A 20192-nucleotide genomic window follows, 5' to 3' on the forward strand; every position below is an offset into this window, starting at 1 on the left:
GACAACAGGACACTCAAACATTGTGCTGTAAAACAAGGCTCTTTTGTGGCTCTGAACGACAGTCCTGCATTCTAGGATGAACTGTGCTTAGTAAGTCCCAGAGTTGCCATGTGTGCAGGGGACTGGGCTGCTGCTGTACCCTCTCAGTGGGGGCAGCATATGCTCTCTTGCAGGACTGGCAATCCCTGCCTGAGGTGAAAGGGTGGGAATATGGCCACGACCCCTACTGTTACACTGAGTGAAGTTACTCTAGATTTATACTGATGTAACTAACAGCAGAATATAGCCCTGGATATTTCAAAAGATAGATTTACTTAGATTATAAGATTTTGGGGACAGGGACAGCCTTTTTGTCCTATGTTTGTACCGCACCTAACACACGTGGGCCCTTGTCTATGATTAGGGCCACAAGGCACTTACCTTGACATGAGTACCAAATAAGAACGGATTACATCAAGGCTTTGAAGGTTTACCTCTCACTTTCTCAATCTTTGCATTCTGCACATTGGATACTATTATTCAACCAGTATGAAACACTTACAAGACATGAATACAAGTCTGTAAAATACATTATCCTTCAGTATGTGTAATGGAACTAATCTGATGTTTGAGAGCTAGCCAAAGTATTATAAGCAACAAGTTATAAGATCCAGCTTGCCAATACCGGGAATACTCATTCCAGCTCAAAACTGCGTTGTGGCTGTGCTGGTGGCTGAACATGGAGAACAAGCAAGGTTTACCGATTTTCTGCCTATTCTCTTCCACCTCCACCCCCTTCTCTGTGGGTGTGTTTGATTACTTGTCCTGGCAAAGGGTATGCAAACACCTGTATGTGGTAAACAGAAAATACTACTTCTTGACACAGCGCTGACTGCAGACATTGTAGAAGCAAAAATAGTGTTCCTGGTACATTGATTCACATGTATCCACAGCCTTTTTCACCTCTGTTGTTTCTCAGCAATGCTGGCTTGTGAGCTCTGGGACCGAAAGTTGGGGCACTCTTGTTTATGGAGGGAACTCTACTGTGTTCTCCAGGCAAGAATTGTGGCCGGTTTCAGTCTATAATACTGGACCTTTACATGCAGAAACAATTGGGGAAAAAAGTGTTTATTTTTCTTGCTAAATCCAAAACAGATGAAGAAAGAATATCAGATGGATACAACACATACACTGGGCAAAGAGTGATGGACCAAAATGCCCAAAGTAACCTTTTCTTTCAGGTGTACTAATGCAGTGAGAATAGAAAATTGGCTCAGGGTCTGTCACTCCCCGAATGCGCTAAACAGAACGCACCTTTGTACTACACTGGTAAAGCACAAGAAGGAAAAGTTTAAAAAAAACCAAAAAAACAACAAGTAAACAGTGATTACTTGGGGAAATGGTCCTACGATTTTTTTTTTAAATGGATTATAAAGAGGATAAGACCCATCTCTCCTTTTCCCCCCCCCATCCTGCCTTTGTTTAGCTCTGCTGCACAACAGCATAATGGATCTACCACCACCTCCTCTGGTATGATAAACCGCGGTATTTCCATGGTGTTCATCTTCCATGGACTTCTCTACATCTCATCTGCTATGTGACAAATAATTACGTCCTTGAATACGCTAAGCTCATACAGTACATTGAACAGATTGAAAATACGACAAATTCACTCCTAGAAACAAAGAGACAGAATGGCCCCCAAATCAGAGCGGAGCCTCCGCAGCTTACTTAGCAGCATATTTACCAACAGCTCTGTGGGATGTGGCTAGCCCCTGCATTGTTTTTAATGTATAACACTCAATAATGACTGCAATTAGTCCCCATTAAGTAAAAGAGCTGCATGCACGTGCTGCACTGTAACAGATTTTCATTTCTTCTTTTGCACTGAGCTATATTTATTAGCCAGCTGGATTGCCAAATTAGTTTTTTTTAAAAAGGGGGATATAAACCCTTTAAAAGCACCCAACTATAAATGCTTCCTTCTATAGTAATTAATACTGATTTATAAACATTCAGGATTAGGGAACAAATACTTAATTCTCTCCTAATCCTTTCGCCAGCAAGACTTTGTGTTCAGCGTTCACAAATATAGATTAAGCAGCCTGAAGTTAATAGCATTTGAAGGACAGAGCTGATCAGCCGTGCATAACACCATGATATTGCCGTCTGCTTCTACCACAAATTTACTGTAACCTGTGGGATTAGGACACATTCAGGAGACTGCCATATTTCTGTTTTATGCCTAATGCAATTTCCAGCTTTCACTATAACCACGTTTAGGAAGATTAAAAACATTAAACCCTTAAAAGTATCAGCTTGGATGAGGTCTTATAATATCACTGAATAATCAAATATATTTAAACTGGGGTGTTTTTATGTGACTCATTTAATATCACAACTAGTATCACTGAGCCAGTTCTGTGATCTTCAGAAGATCTTGGTGCTATTCCCAGCTGTGATACTTGACCTGCTGGGTGACCTTGGGCAAGTCACTTTGCTTCTCTGTGCTGCCGTTTCCCCTTCCACTCTTTGCCCACCTTATCTATTTAGATTGTAAAGCAGGAACTGTCTCTCTCTCTTTCCTCTTTAGAGTCAGGACACTCTCTCACGTGTTTGTATACCACCAAGCATAAAGAGGTGTGTGTCTTGGTTGGGGTCTCCAGGAGCTATTGTACTACTAAAAATAAATAATCATAATACAAGAGAACAACTCTATGGTAATACTAACCTCTGTTTCCAGTTCTGCTTATGTGTAATGCACTCTGCTTTGGAAGCTAGTGGGAAATCAATGCAATGTTCAGAAAGGCTGTTACATCAAATGTCACTGGTTCAATGAATTCCATCTTCTCCACTCCTTGCTGTTAATGTGCATTCTTTTCCTGTCTCCCACTTAAGTGTCAACCTTAAAAATAAAAAGCCTCCTGGATCTAAGCAGAATTTTAAAAATCAAAAGTTTATTTGCTGCAGCGGTATTTTTGGAAGAAAACCGCAGTTGAGAAATAAACAAAAACCTGATCTCAGCCAAAGTGCTAAAGAACTGCCTTCTTGTTTGACTGCTTTACAGCAACTGCTAAAAGCATGAACACAACCCAGGCCAGCTAAGCAAATACAGCAGAAAGGTAGGCTGTTCAAATCTGCCAGGCCTGCACTTTGCTAACATGTCTTAAATCCAACACAAAGAACCAAAAGGAAAACAGTTACATGAAGACAAAGAATGGACTTCAGTCTCTCTTATCTGCTGGTAGCTCTCATTCATCTGAGGATATGTCTACAGTGCAATTACACACCCATGGCTGGCCCATGCCAGCTGACTTGGGCTGGTGGGGCCCAGGCTACGGGACTGTTCAACTGCAGTGGAGACGTTACCACTCAGTTTGGAGCCTGGGCTCCACACTGCTGTAAGATGGGAGGGTCCCAGAGCTCAGGCTGCATCCTGAGCCTGAACATCTACGCTACAATCAATCAGCTCCTTAGCCCAAATCCCACGAGCCCAAGTCAGCTGGCCCGGCTGTGTAATTGCAGTGCAGACATATCCTCAGTGTTGAGTGGAACTCCTGAGTGTCAGGAGAAAAAAATTCCTAAAATCAAGTGCTCCCTTTTCTGCTGCAAACAAACGGTTATTTTCTCTCAGTACCTTGAGCAGCACAGAGACAGCACACGCAGGGTCACCAAAGAATTAGCCCTTCATTTCACACCACCATCAGTTCCAGCATTTCATGTACACTACAGAGCCGACCTCTGTCCACAGTTCAAACATGTTAAGTTCTGCCAAGCTCACGGGGTCCTCTGGATGGTTCTCCACTAAGAGTATGTCTACACTGCAGCGGGGAGCATGCTGTCCACTGTAGGGAGACAGACACACACTAGCTCTGCTCAAGCTTGCCTGCTAAGAATAGCAGCGTGGCATGGTAGCAAGGATGGCAGCCAGACAAGTGTACATCCAGGGAGTTGGGTGTGCTTGTATGTGGGCAGCTGGCCCAAGCTGCTGCCCATTCTGCCACAGCCACACTGCTATTTTTAAGGCAGCTAGCTGAAGCAGAACTCATGCATCAACATTTATCGAAGCTAGGAATTACACTTCCCAGATGCTGTGTAGACATAACCTGTGACCTCCAACTTGCCTCAGATATAAGAGGAGCACTGCTTGGGGCTGCTTTTTACCAGGTCTTCTAAATAATGAGACTATGATGGCATTTAACCAGATTAAATATACATTATCTAGGGACTACTTCACCCACCATTGAAGCGCAGGTATCTCGGGGATGAACTGCAGGCACTGCGTAACAGTGCATGGAAACAGTTTATAAGAAGCAAAGGGCCGCTCTATTCACCTGAAACTGCAGGGCATTAAGGTACATAAAATGTAATCACTCAAACCGGGATAGAGACAGGACACCGGGACTCCTACGGACATTGCCATGGAAGCTTTAATGACCCGAAGCGTTTGTGGTGTCGGGCACAGGACTCCTCAGGAAGACAGAACCTTCAGCAGCATAGGGGCCCTACGTGCAGCATTCAGGATTGATGAGGACAGAAGACAATCAACACCACCTCTGGGTGTGTCACTTCGGGTATGTCTGCACATCAGCTGGAGGAGTGGCTGCGATGAACGCAGACATACCATGCCAGCTTTAATCTAGCTAGCGTGACTACCAAGAGCAGTGAAGCCATGGAAGCCTACCCAGGACCCTGGGTATTTACATGGGCAGCCAGCTTCCTGGCTATTGGTATTTGCACTAGCTAGAGTAAAGGTACAGGCATTGCATTTGCACCTCTGACTCTAGACACGCTCTTAGCTGTTCCATAGACATTTCAGGGAGGTTTTTCATCCAAGTACTGACCTGGCCTGACACTGCAGTTACAAACTGTGACGGGATCACACTATTTCTATTTAGTATTCATGTTATCAAAGCTTTGTGCAAATATTGACTAATTACTTTAGGTAAAGCCATCCTTAAAAGGCACTTACCATTGTGAACAGTCTCAAATGCAAGTTCAAAGCCATATAACTGCTCTAGATCCACCCAAAAAACTCCCACTGACGTCCAAGAGACTTGTAAAGATTGGGACAACGTAATGCCCCTTGCCACTGCATTTTTCCATTAAGTCGCAGGAGCAGACCCCTCAAGTGAGGGTCAAATACTGCTTCTGGAAGCATGCATGCGGCTCTCGTTGGCTCCAATGGGAGCCTCACAAGTGTAGCCAATGCAGAATGTGTTCTCTGTTCGCTCACTCTTCCTTGAGCTCATCTAGCACCGTCCTCCATTCTGTCCCTTCAGGTACTTTTGCCACTTGCCTGGGAGAGCCTTTCCACTGCAACTTCTGCAATCAGGAATAGCCTGCTTATCTCTCTCCACTCCCATCAGTCTTCTGTATCAGTTCTCCCCCAGTTTTCAAAGTGCCTTCAAAAACATCTTTGTTATCCCTTGCTTAAACCTCTTCTTAATTTCTCTTTCCTGCTGCTGTTATGAGTTGGTGATTTTAATTTATGGGATAGGCACCCAGAGGACAATAGTTGCATGTTTTGTTTATTTGTAGAGATTCAAACAAAAAAATACAATTTATATGAAAGACTTTACCCAAAATAAAGCTATGTATTGTATTTATGCAACCCAATATCCAATCCTTAATGCTGGCTCCAAGGACTGACACCCATACGGAAAAGATTCAAGCCTCTTCATAAGTTTCACTTAAATTAACTCCAAGTCTCCAGCCAGCTGCTGACGGCACTGTCCTACTCAGCAAAATGAGTCCAGTGCACAGTTCCAGGCAATCTGGAATTGGTTACTCTCCCTGCTGAGGCTGTGCATCTGTAGCTCAATGAATGTGCTTCTTTCTTAGAGATGGGGGATCCCTAGAGGTCAGAGTTGAGGTAAACACCACAGATACCTTTGTATATTTCCTCTCCTCTCCCCCCACTGGAGCTGCTGGACAGACACCTCAGAGATCATCTTCCTCAGCCAGGTCAATGCAAGCCGGTTAGATTGCTAGACGCAGGCAGAGATGTAACAATTCAGGACTTCAAAAGCAAACATTGCCAGAAGACCAAATTTGTACCTGCATTTAAATGTCTGTAAGTAATGTTACACACAGTGCATGCTGTGGTCTAATGGAAAAAAATCCCCATGGTACTCCCTATTCAGACACACAAGGCAACCCAATTTTCAAGTGCTACAGATCCATGTAGTTTTAAAGAATGATATAATCACTTCATATCATTCCACCAGGAGCTGGGATAAACTCCCACACTAACCAATAGTGCTGACTGCCAATGTCTAGCAATCTCATTTTCCGTGCCAAAGGCAAGTTTTAGAAGTGAAAAGCAAGTTTGTTCTAGTTAGCAATTTTAAATGATGACATAAGCACCCCCCCTCCTTTATACAGTGGTTATCGGCAGAACTGGAGAGTTAATGTCTAAGATAAGTAGGTAACTTTACCTCAGTATTCCCTATATGGTGGCTCAGCATGGGATGTATTTAGGGAACTGAATGGCACTGAAGTTTTTAAGCACAACCTCTGAAGCTGGAGAGGATTGAAACTAGCGTGGGTGGGCTATTTAATATTCCTCCTAAGCCCTCAAGTCGTTAGATTGAAACCTGGCAGACTGCATAACTGCAGAGAGCTCAACAGTTTGTTCTGAGTCAGCTAGAGATTTTGATGTGGATGACATGTAGATGGATGTCTGTATACTCAAAATGAGACAAGGAGGACTGGACGGCACGGCTGACTAGACAAGGAAATTCATCTTTAGGTCACTGGCTCATTGCTACCGCTAGGGCTAAATGAGCTGATAGTGCAAAGAGTGATGGCATCATTTGGGTGAACTCTGTGGAAAGGCCAAGAACTGCAATACCAAGGAGAATGAACCTCACCCTCATCGAGTGGCTGCCTCCTGCCCACCGCTCGTTCTCCGAGGTCACTGTTTCTGCCTTCCAGAGGCTTCTTAAATCAACTCCATGCAGGCTTTTCTCTCCAATAATACCCCTTCACCCAGATTCTAATTTACTGACATAAAACAATACCTTAGTCCTGGGGCCTTTTCTTCTCCCACCTTTAACTCTCTTTACAGCTCTCCCCTGCCTTGGCGGACTGCTCTCAGCTTTGTCTGGCTGGAGTCTTTTCCAACTCCGGTGTCACCTGCTTCCCCTGGCCCTCTGGCTTCCAAGCCCAAACCCTTCCTTCTGCTCAAGGGTCTCCTACTCTTCTGCACGAGCACCTGCTCACTGCAGTTGTTCCAAAGTCTCTGTCACAGCTTCCTCTGGTTGTTTCCCCCTTTGAGCATCCTTCTCCCCACAGCTTCTTGCTGCTCTTTAAAGGGGAATCAGCTGATCCCTGCTCAGATGTGCCTCCTGAGTAATTAGGGTTGGCCGGCCCCAGGCCATTAGTCCTTAAGGGAAAAGCCACGCTGTTACACTCACCCTCTCATCTATTCCAAGTAGTCCCTCCAGGTCAGCAAGAGAAAGCTTCTGTTGCCATTGCCCATGTGATACCAGCTCCAAGCCCTGTATGTCAGTCTCCAGTGTTGTCAATACAGCAACTTTCACAAGCAGCAAGTTCATTCAGGGTCACACCCCAACAGCCTTACTCTAGTATAGTCCCACAGGCTTCAGCAAAGCCCTGACAGAGCAGACACTCAGTGGGTGTTTGTCTCATCAACATTCGAACTCAATGGGACTCCTCACATGCTTAAGGTGAAGTGCTTGCAGGATTGGTATCTAAGGGCCAGACTTTCAAAGGGAATCAGGCACCTCAGGATGCAGATAAGCACCTTGTGAAACTTTCAGAAACATCTAGATGCCTTAGACATTGTTGACAATCCTACTAGCTGCATCTTGAGGGGCCTCAACACTTTTGAAAATCTGGCCCTACATTACTATTCACTATAAGCCAGGGTATCAGAATGTGACTCTTGACTCGGAAACTGTAAAAGGACTGAAATAGTGAGAAAATACTGAGCTAAGCCAATTTAATGTAAAAATGGGTGTGTGAAAGGTAAATGTTTATCACATACATTAGCTTTTCCTCAGCACAACCTATAACCCCAAGAATGTACTGAGCACATGAGGGCTAAACTTTGAAACTTGTTGATTCTACTTGTATAGGAACAGATTTTAACATACAAGTCAGAAATGTATAGCACAGTAGAGCCTAGAGGCCCCAGAAAGGGATCAGACACCCACCCATCCCATGGGAGTCTGCTCTGGTCCCTGGCAGATCACGGCGCCCTTGCATCACGATCAGGCCCATCTCAGGATAAAGATGGGAGGGGGTGTGTGTGTGGGGGGGGGGTGGTAGAGGACCAGCTAACAGTAAACACACATATTTGCTGTACGATAGTGTCAGTGGTCATAGTAAATATTCTTAATTATTTGCCCCCAAATTAAAGCCAGCAGGCAATGAAAAGAAACAATTGCCATTCCTTAGTACCATTTCCTCACTGCTGTGACCTGGGTCAGGTATCCATTACCTGAATCCATCAAAGGTTTTTGGTCTAAAAAGATAATTTTATAACAAACAAAGGAAGCAAAATGACATCCCCTTATATCAGATTATCACATTTCACCGTACAGCATATTCCCAGCCCCAATGAGCTAAGGTTTGCTACTTGCTATTAATTTTACTATCGATCATGAAATCAATGAGCAATTCTCACTGCAAAACATCTTGTGATGATCTAATGAAGTACGCCACGTAAAAATAAGTTATATACAGTAATAATACCTCCTGCAATGCAAATCTGGAAAAAGCATGGACAGATCTATGTAAAGTAGGATTTTTTAACCACAGGATGTCTGCAATGGCAGAAATTCTATTAACCATCCATCATTAGTTCTAAATCTACTCTGGTTTAATTAAATGGAACAAATAAACTACTATAGTGTTTACTCTTAAAATAATATAATTTTACTTTCCTCTTTCAAACGATGATACTGTTACCAAGTGTTTCCCTGTACTCAATATTGGGAGAACTGCAAGAGACAGCAATAATGTTATTTATTTACAAAGGCAATGGAAATGTTAAGGGTAATCACTACATTGACAATTGTTATTTATGGAACAAATGTGGTGTATTTTACAGGATAGAAACACAGAAGATGATGTCCATTTCCTGGAGAGATTTCATTTTACCTCAAGCAGAAACAATACAGAACAATCAGAGGAGCATACAATGAAGAAAAAAATATTAACTGCCTTTAAATGTGCTTATATATATATATATATATATATATATATACACACACACACACACACACACACACACACACACACACACACACACACTTTATATTAATCTGTCATCAGTATAGCTGGTGATCTGAAGTTGAAAAGTCTCTTTGAAGAAGCTTAAAGTCATAATTTTGCTTGACACTACAAATCATGGACTCAGTAAAGACACTGTTGGAATGAGCCATACATCCAATCCGTAACCCTAGCCCCTCTTTGTCCTAAGCAGAGATGTTAACTGCCCACTTCATCTTGCATGGTCTCTTGCAACATACATGTGTTAAGTCCTTACCTTAAGCTGTTCTATCTTGTATTTAGCGGTGAGTACCTTTCCCAGATCTGAGCAAGATCTCTGCGGTAAGCTCAAAAGCTTGTCTCTTGCACCAACAGAAATTGGTCCAATAAGAGATATTACTCACCACCCTGTCTGAAGTGAGGCAACTTGCTTCAATTGCTAGAACATAGGTGCATTGAGCTTTTCTCTTCTGTTGATACAAAGCATTCACATTCAAAATCAGAAACAACAACAAGGGCCTCTGGAAAATCTCAACTGTGCATAATTTTAAAAAACACTGGGCAAATTCTGCCCAATCCATGAATGCAGAAGTCCGGTAGATGCCACAGAACCAGTGTTTTGCTCCATGAGGCAGGCAGGATTTTGGGATGTCTGTGCAGGGGTGGTAGAGCATTACTGCAGATGGTGAACTTCAATATTGGAGATAGTGGATCCACAGACCCTCCATCTCCCTATTCACTGCCCTTTTTTGAGAAGGGGCTTACACACCACAAAAGCTACCGAAGCCTCCATGCTGAAGTACCAACCTTCTAGGGCAAAACATTTTTCCTAAGTGCCTTTCCCAGCAGAGAACCCCCTGGATAGCTTTTTGTGCTATTTACTGTTTTTCAGGATCTGGGGCTTACATAAATATATGACTGTTCATTATTATTATTATTTGTATTACTGCAGTGCCTAGGAGCACCAGTTATGGACTAGGACCCCATTGTGCTAGGTGCTGTACAAACACACACTGAACTGAAAAATCATCCCTCCCCCAAAGAGCTCATTCCTGAGTTTCAGTTCCCCACAATCACTATCCACCGCTGTTGGGTTATGTGAATTTTGCAGACCTATTCATGGCTTTAAAAGCTACAGCAGCAAAGAATAATTAAATTGAGCAGATATCTGTTATAACATTCCTTTAAAAAATAATCAGAAATTATTAAAGGTGCAATGCACAAAAACCGCCACTACCACCCATCCACTGTGCTAGATACTGAACAAACTCAAAGAGAGACAGTCTCTGCCCAAAGAGCTTACACTCTATGTAGACAAAACATTGGGAGGGGAAACTGGCACAGAGGTGAAGTGCCCTGCACAAGGACTCACCTGAGAATAGAACCCACGTCTCCTGATTCCTAATCCAGTGCTCTTTCCAATAAGCCACACTGCCATGTCCCCAATGTGTCACAACCAGCATTCACAATATAAAGCATATTGGTATAGTAATTTCTAGTAAGGGTCTGATCCTGAGCGGTGCTCATCTCCATGAACAGGACTTCAATGGGAGTCATCAGTGATCAGCACATCTCAGGACTGGCCATTAAAGACCTTACCAAATGCATTTGATTTTACTGAGATTGAAAACCATAATCAATCATATCCTGGGCCAGATTCCTCACTTCTCCACCTCTGTTATATCTCTGCACAACTCTGCCCAAATTAATAGGTCAAATGTTAAAAAGTCTCCTAAGGCCTGGTGATATGATTTATCTGTAACAACAAATACATTATTTTATTCTTATTTGTCACCAATTCTTCCACTGTGCTCTCTAGTTGCATTTGTATAATTAAGCAACATTGAGCTCGGAGTCTCCACTGGCTTGCATCTTGTGCAGTCATATACACTGAGGTATAATGGGCATAAAACATCATCAAATCAGAATAGCAGTGCCTTATACGTGCTTTGCATTCACTCCATTCAGATGTAAACGACTGCACAAGGTACAAGGCAGTGCACGCACACACCCCCTAATCTAAATAATTTTCTTCACACCTAAGGGATGTTAGCCTGGAAGCACATAGAGGAAACTGCCACAACAACTGAATGCATCCATGGCCTATGTGATCTATGCTCTGTATTACATAGCTTATTCAACTGCCCAAAGTTTAGATAATGTTTATGGGAGGGCACAAAAACCAGAACTCAAATAATTCCAAACTCATCTTTCCCGTGAGTGCCACATTTAATTTATTTCTGGAGACCTAACAACTCTCCCGAGCATCATCTACAATTCAAGAAAAGTGATTACTTAGGCTCTGATCCTGCAATTCCAAGTCTAGTCTATGTAGGAGGTCAGACAAGTGGATTCTCATGGTCTCTTTTGGCCTTAACACCTATCAATCCATGAGCACTTATGCACATGATTAACTTTACACACACACGCGCGCACACACACATTTCCACTGATGTGCATAACTGTGTGCATGAAGAGAGCTTCTGAACTTTCCTTGTTATCAAAATGGCTATCGACTCCTTGTGCTTGTTATAACTATTGCCATGTGATAAGTACACATACAAAGCAGCTGTTTTCTCACCAATGTATTGTGCATTTTACATCATGTTAGAGATATGTATTTACTGGAATAGACAAGAGATTTTTTTTTTTTTAAAAGGGGGACAACATTTTATTAAATGGACTACATTGGAAAAGATCTCATTAAGTTAGCCACAAAAACGCCCAGTTTGTCATGTATCTGATCTGCCTCTCTCATGCTCTAGGATTATTTGATACATTATCTCTTCATTTACAATTTTAGGCCAACTGAAAAGAGGATTACATTCCTCTAATATAGGCCTTTCTTCCCTTCTCCTCTTTTTCCATATACTGCATGTGCATAGTTTCTTTTTCATTGTTCCTACGTTTCTCTTCATCATGGATGAATTTCACTACCTCCCTCTGCCCAAAACCTGAGTAAGCCATCTTTATATGAGGAATTAAGCTGGCTTTTAGGGAAAAGAACCCACCCTTAGATCATGGGCAGGCCTCTACAGGCCCTATGCTGCTGGCATTCCAGCCTTTAGGCTGTCACATGGGCCCACCCTGCACCAGGGTTTGTGGTAATTGCAGCTGTGCAACCAGGGACACAGTAGCTGCAACCTGCACCCTTCGCATCCATGAGCCTGGCTCCATGCCCCCCTGCACAAACACGTCACAGAATCCCCAACTCCACCCTGCTGAAAGCAAACAGAGTTCCACTTGTGAGTCTGCTACAGCCCTTTTCCTTTCAGGCCAAGCCTAGATGTCTACAGTGCAAACTAATAGCCCCACAGCCTGAGGCCCACAAGCCCGACTCAGCTGACATGGACTAGACACAGGTGTTTTATCACCCTCTAGACATACCCACAGTGACCTTCCACTATCCTAATACCCTGGAGACCTTCAGCAATCCTTCTGCTAATCAGTGAACTTTACTTGGTTTTTAAATTACTTGGAATAAAGGCTTTCTTACCATAAAAATGTTGTTGAAGAGCCCTTGTGATTCTTTATCCAGACCCATGGTCATGGCATTTTAAATACAAATAAAACCCACAATACTTTCCCCAAACCACTGACACCCGTTGTGATGAAGATACAGAGCTGGATTGCTGGTTTCTGAGGAGGCATCTTTTACTACTGTGAAAAACGCATCACAGCCACAAAATGCTCAGTCTTCACCATCCTTAGCCTTAGAACCTAGAGTTTCTTCCTAATCCAGGGAGGCTCCTGGTCACAGACTCACAATCTGTTCTCAGAGTAGAAACACTGAAGCTATTTATGTCCTGTACTGGGCATTACTGCAAATCACATGTTATGCTACAACTCACGTAATATCGAATGCTGCTCATTTAAGATTAATTAGTGGTAACATGACTGTATAATGTCAATTATTCAGCAGTCACATTATGGTCTTTTATAACTCAGCTTATATCTTGCTGGGCCCTTTTACTTCAAGGACCATCAGGGAAAATCGTGTCTTAGAGGGTCTAGTCAGCACTTTTGGAATCACCAGATCAAGCTCAAATAGAACTAGACAAAAGGTAGGTCTTCACTGCAATTAGACGTGATTGCAGCCAGTATAGACACACCCGAGCTAGCCTAAATGATGGTTACAGTGAAGCTACGGCTGCATGGGCTAGTTTCTCAAGTCACCCTATCCAGGGTCCCGGGTGGGCTTGTACAACAACCCTGGTATTGTCATTCGAGCTAGCTAGATCAGAACTAGCTCGGGTACATCTGTATTTGCTGCAGCCACACCTCTGATTGCAGCCCGAGTAAGCAGCCTTCTCCTTCCTGATGTAAAGTGACATAGCCGGATTTAAACTATGCTTCCCCCCCAGAACAAGGCAAGATTAAAAGCAAAACTAAATCTGCCACTGGTGCAGGAGACAGAGGGAAAAAAGGAAAGGAAAATAAAGATTTCCCACTGTCTTTCAGCAGAAATATCCTAATTTAAATATCAGTCAAGTTGACCCAATTACTTCTCTCTTCCCATCTACTGTCATTGCAGTTTCGTGGTAGTTGCTGTTGTGAAACAGCGTAAGCATAGTTAAAGGGGACAGCAAAGAATAGCACCACAGCAAGGAACTCAAGAAATGTAATTGTAAATACTGTGCTCATTGTGTGACCTTGGGCAAATCACTTAACATCTCTGTGCCTCAGCTGCCCCACCTGTACAATGGGGATAATAAAGCTGAACCATTACTTTATGTAAAGAGCTATGAGATCTTTGGTGATATACACTACTGCAGGCAAAATACAGGATGATACATATTAATGAATGTATCAGTTATTCCTAACCCACAATCTGCTGAGTATCTAACATGACAGCTGAGCAACTGCAGTAATTAACTAAAGAGTCTCATTGAGATCAGTGGAGTTGCTCTAATAAATAAATAAATAAAATAAAATAAAATAAAATAAAATGTGAGGCCCTTCCTCCAGCAGTCTTGGGGAGTGACCACAAACACAATTTCCTCTCTCAGAACATGCACAATTATACTGACAGGAGGGGTTCCCAAGCTTTTTGAGTAAAAGCCCCACTAGTTAACACTATGTAAAACACCTGTTCCCCCACCCACTGCCCCACCCCGCTCCCTCACCTGCCATTAACACATAATCCTTAACACACACATATAATGATAACACCACCACCAAATTTTATAAATAATAATAATAATAAATGACTCTTACCTGAGTAAGAAGCGAAGCCTTCCCCGGCACAGCCGCCACCACACGCCCCGTATACCCCCACCTCTTCCTGTCCCTCTTGGACTGAGGATAATGGAGGCGGGCCCTGCGAAGCTCGGGGGGGAGGTGGGGAGAGGGGGGTGGGCTAAAAGATCTCAATATTACTGAAGCCTCATGGACCTCCTGTAATCTTGGTGCCCCCCCCAAGGAGGTCCCACACCCCAGGTTGGGAACCGTTGCGATAGGTAATGCGAGTCATGAAGCAGGTGGTTAGATGCTATGTCTCCTTTAGGATGTAGATTCATCAACAATCTCATCCCACAGGGACCTGCCAATCTACCCCACAGACCTTTCCCCTGTTCCCACTGAGGTCAGTGGCAAAATTCCCATGGATATCAGTGAAGCAGAAACAAAGTGATAACATGAATTTTCACCATCAGCTAAAGATTTCCTCAAAAGAATTCCTAGGAAGTTAGACTTTCAGGGCACACTGCTGGACCTATTTGTTTCACCTGGCCTCCGAGGAGATTTACAGAAGAAAACTGGCTGACGTGTGTTGGGGTGGTGGTATGTGTATTTAGAGCTGCTACTTGGCAGAAGGTGCAAGAAGCTGACTGAAATCTGCACTTAATTTTGTAATTTTAAATAACTGCCAGGTGGTCAATGCTCGCGTATGGACCCTTTTCAACATTTCAAACAGAAAGAAAACAAAGCAATGATCTGCCATGCTTCTCAACACATTCTAGTTACGGGCACAAGATTGTAACACAACTTCCCCTGGAAAACAAGACGACAAAGTATTATGAGCAACTGCCATGCAGTGGCTCTCAAACTATTATTGCAAATTACTCTCCACAGAATACAGATGAAACAGACTCAATCTTTGCCTTCAATCATGTGTTGAAATAGAGCATTCTCCAACTCCGCTTCTCTACTATCTACAAAACATGCCAACCTCTTTAGGAATTTGTAATATAATGACTCCAGAAAGTTTCACTGGGAGGGTAGAGAAGATTAAGTTTGAAATCCAAACGTCTCAATCATTGATTAAATGGAACAAAACTGCATCCTCCATTCCAAAACCCTGGACCATGATCCAGATAGGCAAACTTCACACGAGTTTGAAGTTCAGGTTCCATTTGGATGAGCATCCAAAAGCTAGGATGTTTATTCAAATGAGCCTGACTTCATGAGCATGCAAAATTGGGATGGAAATCTCACAAGGACAAGCTCTCTCGAGAGGCATCCAATACTTTTGCAAGAGCAGTATTTCCCATTGAATATTGGTCCACCCAGTTCCAGTGATGGAAACCAAAAGTGAAGAAAACCTCACCAAATATAGAATCTCAAAGTTTCATTTCTAATTCGGTTTTGAATTCAGAGGCAGACAGGATCCTATTTCATCTGATGTAGTTAGTTCATCTTCAGTATTGTTCCTAATACCAGCAAGTGCCCCCTCAGCTTTGTCAGGGTGGGGAAGTGTGTGGGAAATAAAAGTTCAAACGGAGGGAGTAGCAGAATGTTTTCTAACACGCAGTCTTCTGTCTATTTTGCCAAAACACAATGCAGGACCTAGTAAGTCTGCAAACAGAACAAATGTCTGCAGATACACGTGCTTGCTCTGGACCACCCACATTTCTTAAATGTTTGACTCTGGATTTATTTTCTAGCAAAGCTTTTCCCACTTTTTATTACTGCAGGGAGACAGGAGGCCAGGACTTGTGTAGGAAGCTCAAAGCCAAGCGTGTTATCTGAGGGGTTTGAATAATGATGGTGGGCTTTGAAAGGGAAAGCTTTGGGGGCTGGGGAGGGACAGACGGTGGAATTACTGTCATTAGAGCAAATGTAAGAACCATTGTCCAAGATGCACTGGAAGACTGTTGATTTGTGTGAAACTGTAAGAGAGTTTCTGGAACACACAAATCAACAGTCTTCCACTGCATCTTGGACACTCAAAGGAGTGAGCATGCAGGAGTGCTTTTCATTCACAACACTCACTCATCGCATGCACACTAGAAGAGTGGATAAACCGATAAAGTCCCATCCAACATGACTTAAGAGCACATGTTCTTTTGAATTTCAATAGAACTTGTGCCCCTAAGTCACTGAAGTTGCTTTTGAAAACATCACCATTAGACAGCATTGGCATATTAATTCTAAGCACCAGTTCTGAACTACAAACAGAAATTAACAAGTAAAAAAAGAAAAGTAATTCTGAAACATCAATGTATAATGTTGGCATAAAACACAGGGTTGTTTTTAAAAGGAATGAAACCAAGTACAGTTAAGAAGAACCTCCTACAGGAATAACCCTGACAAGCTGCCAAGCCACCTACAAGTGTTTGGAGCTGTGGCTGTCCAGGGAACACTTAAAAATAAATTAGCAATGAAAGTCATTAGAAGAGTAATAATTCCAACAAACTGGAGTCTCAAATTGCAAAGAGTGAATAAAGAAATCATAATCATAGGCAGCAGGGCAAGATGACAGTATCAGACAGGCCATTTTCTCAATAAGGAAACATGAATTGCGAAGAAGTCAATTAGTCAGCATGCGGTAAAGTTGCCTTGAAAAGACTACTATTTCCCCTGTAGGCTACAAATGACTTCAAGCTTTCCATTTAAACGCAAACAAACATCATCTGGTCCCCTGAAACCCATGTTCATAGATTCTCTACAGCTCAAAATAAGGTTTTGTGATGGTTAACTGTCCTGCTTTTGCACCATTAAAAAGGGTGTACTGTACTGCTTTTGCGCCACTTCCCAGGATCTTCTGCTCAGAAACAGTTACATTGTGTTTTTCGGTGACAGATTTACCTTTTAGCAAGGAGGAAATTCAAGGACACTGTAAATTGAATTGAAACGTGCAAACTACATTGCTACTTCCTGGCCCCCATTCCACACAGTGAAAACTGATATTTTAGAGCTATCAGTCATCATTGTTTTGTGGGGAAAAGGAACACGCTGTAGGAGACGGAAAGTTAGGGTTGGAGAAATAATAGAGAGCAAAAAAGTACTGACCCAATGACATTGCAAAACTCCAACTTGCTTAGTGAAGTTTCTCATACTCCATCCTAATCTCTTTTCCCAGCCCCAATGTCCATCCTTGGCTATGTATGAGCACTTTCCAGATTGTAGAGCATCTCACAGTTTCCAGGATACTTTCCTAGTTACAGCCAGCACTTACAGATGTGAGCTGAACAGCGCAGCTCAGCACAGCAAGGAAATAACTGGGGCTGAATCCAGCAATGCTGGCTAAGTTCTCTAGAGCATGAATAACTCAAGGAAGCTGCCTGAGTAATTTCTATGAGAGAAACAGTCATGCCATTGCCAAGAACTGCAGACCACATAAGCCTCATCAAATGAAGGGCCTTAATGGTGGAGATGTGTACTGAAACGAGACAGCCTTTTTGTTCGGTCGCTGATGAATGAGATGGCGGAAACGTGTTCAGAATGCACAGCTGTACACAAGCCACAGAGTTCATTTGTGGAAGGGTTCATTCCTCAGCCATTCCATTCCTGAAAGCACCCAGATCACCTTTCTCAGCCCTGTTCCTTTAACACATGCCCCTGGCCCACAGCATCTTTCTATTGGACTCAAGATGCATTTTCAACAGGGCCGTCATTACAAACACAAAACAGAACACACAGAGATGAGTGGCCTTCCTTGCTGATGATGCCTTGATGACAGAGAGCCAGAACTGAGGCTCATGCAATCAGGTTTGTTTGAAAAATAGTCCTGCTTCCTCCCTACCAAGTTTCTTCAATCCATAAAAGCCTATCTTCGTCTGTTGTAAAGGTTAAAGTGAGCTGCCGTGGTTTAGTTTATTCTGTCGCACCAGGGGTGTGAATGATGCTGAATGTAAAATCCCAGTCAGTCAGTAAGCTCTTCGGTTTTGATAATACCACATGGACCCACATTTAACACAGTGCAGTCCAAACTGGTAAACTGGGCTTAAAATTAGACTGACACAGCTACTACCTGGGCCCCAGTAGTCAAGAGGCTAATTCCATTTCTACTTTCCCTACGTCCCCAGGAGAAGGGCTGTAAGCAGGGCTGTGAAGACACAGAAGGGGAGAGTGGCCTCTGAGTCAGGGTATCATTTTGTTAGGATTGCTTCTGCTGAAGAATCCTGCTGACTCCCGGTGAGACATACAAGATTTGGTTTGGTTTGCAGACACACACATGCACATTGTGCCGGCCCCCATGCTGACAGCCAACACACACTTGGAACAGTGGAAAAGACCAATTGGCTGGATTTGCTATTAATAGGTTGCACAACAGACTGATTTCCATTTTAACGGCTGTATGTCACGGGGCTTGTTTTCAGGGACAGATAGTTTTTCAAAGAGACAACCCATTTGGAAGGCTGGTTGACTCAAGTAATCAGAACCAGACAGGGAGCCTTTACCTCTAGGTCACCTGTTGGACCAGGATTTTCAAAAGGACTCAGCACTGGTCTAGCTGCTCCCACTGAGGTCACTGGGAGTTTTACTATTAATTTCAATGAAAGCAGAGTTAGGTCAACACTGAGCTTTTGAGAATCTCACGTGAAGTCTTATCTTCTGAAAGCTGCTAGGCTGGCCAATCTGAAAAGAGTTGATAGCTTCAGCCTATTTGCTATTATACATGTGTTCACATCACTGAAACACCCACCTCAGTACATGCTTTTGTTACTGGCTGCTTCTGCAAAGGTCAAAGATATAAGACAGACAGAGAAAGAACCACCTCTCATGCCTGAAGATGGCACACCAAAGTCACAGTTAGTGGGGAAGCTGGTATTACTGCCACCTAGCTCATGTTGTACCTATTCTTTGGCTAAACAGAAGATTTCAGGTTTTAGGGCTGTCAGTCCAGCACATTTCACGATCACTAAATTAACTTAAAAAAAAGAAGCACAATAATCCAAACTATGGGCAGCAAGTTCCATTTTAGTCCTGTCAACCTGGACCATGCACCTTTACAAATTGCCCTGGCCTAGCACGTGTCAGACATGTTTTGCAGGGCACTAATGCACACTGGGAACATGTTATACCCCCTTAGCAAGCCACTAAAAGTGAAACTGCATAGGGAAGTAAAAGGCTCACTTCATGAAGTTCCATAAAATAAGCTTGGGACATGTAAGAGGTGGCTGTAATCTGTCTAGACTCCTATTTTCATTGCTGATGTTTATGTAAACAAAGCTATAACAGAGTTCACAGTGGTGACAGACAGCTCAGAAAGGTTGAACAGATGCTAGGACCTATGATCAGGTTGTGTCTTGGAAATACCTTTTAAAAGGTGCTGTTAACTGTATATGTTGCCTCCTATATATGTTGCCAATATTTGCTGTATTATTTCTACCAACCGCATCTGAGGAAGTGAGCTGAAGCCCATGAAAGCTTATGCCTGCTGAAATTAAATTTGTTAGTCTTTAAAGTACTACAGAACTCTCGTTGTTTTTGTTAACTAATGGTTGGGCAAGGTAGAAAGCATTCATTCATGCATTACTGATAAGCTTTCTGCTGTAGCAAACGCCAAATATCCTGATACTCAACAAAACATGTAGGGAAGCTTTCACTCTCCAATCTGGCATGATTTTATAATCAAAGATTTTAAAGGCTAAGGGCCAGACATTCAAAAGAGCTCAGCACCCAACAGTTCCAACTTAGACACCTAAATATGTGGCTGGCTCTTCAAAGAGTTCAGTGCCTATATAGCTACCTAAATGAAGTATCCGGATTTGCAAAACTGCTCAGAATACAGCAAGCTCCTATTG

The 20192-nt window shown here is 42.9% G+C and overlaps 1 protein-coding gene across 3 annotated transcripts in view; it reads right to left on the reverse strand.

The window, feature by feature from the left end:
• The window catches only part of GPC1 (glypican 1), a 285536-nt gene that overhangs the window by 238358 nt on the left and 26986 nt on the right, over positions 1-20192 (reverse strand). The window lies entirely within an intron of this gene.

Source organism: Emydura macquarii, unplaced genomic scaffold (assembly GCF_026122565.2).
Source record: "Emydura macquarii macquarii isolate MOO-44397 ecotype Brisbane River unplaced genomic scaffold, CSIRO-AGI_Emac_v2 contig_499, whole genome shotgun sequence".
In the NCBI taxonomy this organism is placed as follows: Eukaryota; Metazoa; Chordata; order Testudines; family Chelidae; genus Emydura; species Emydura macquarii.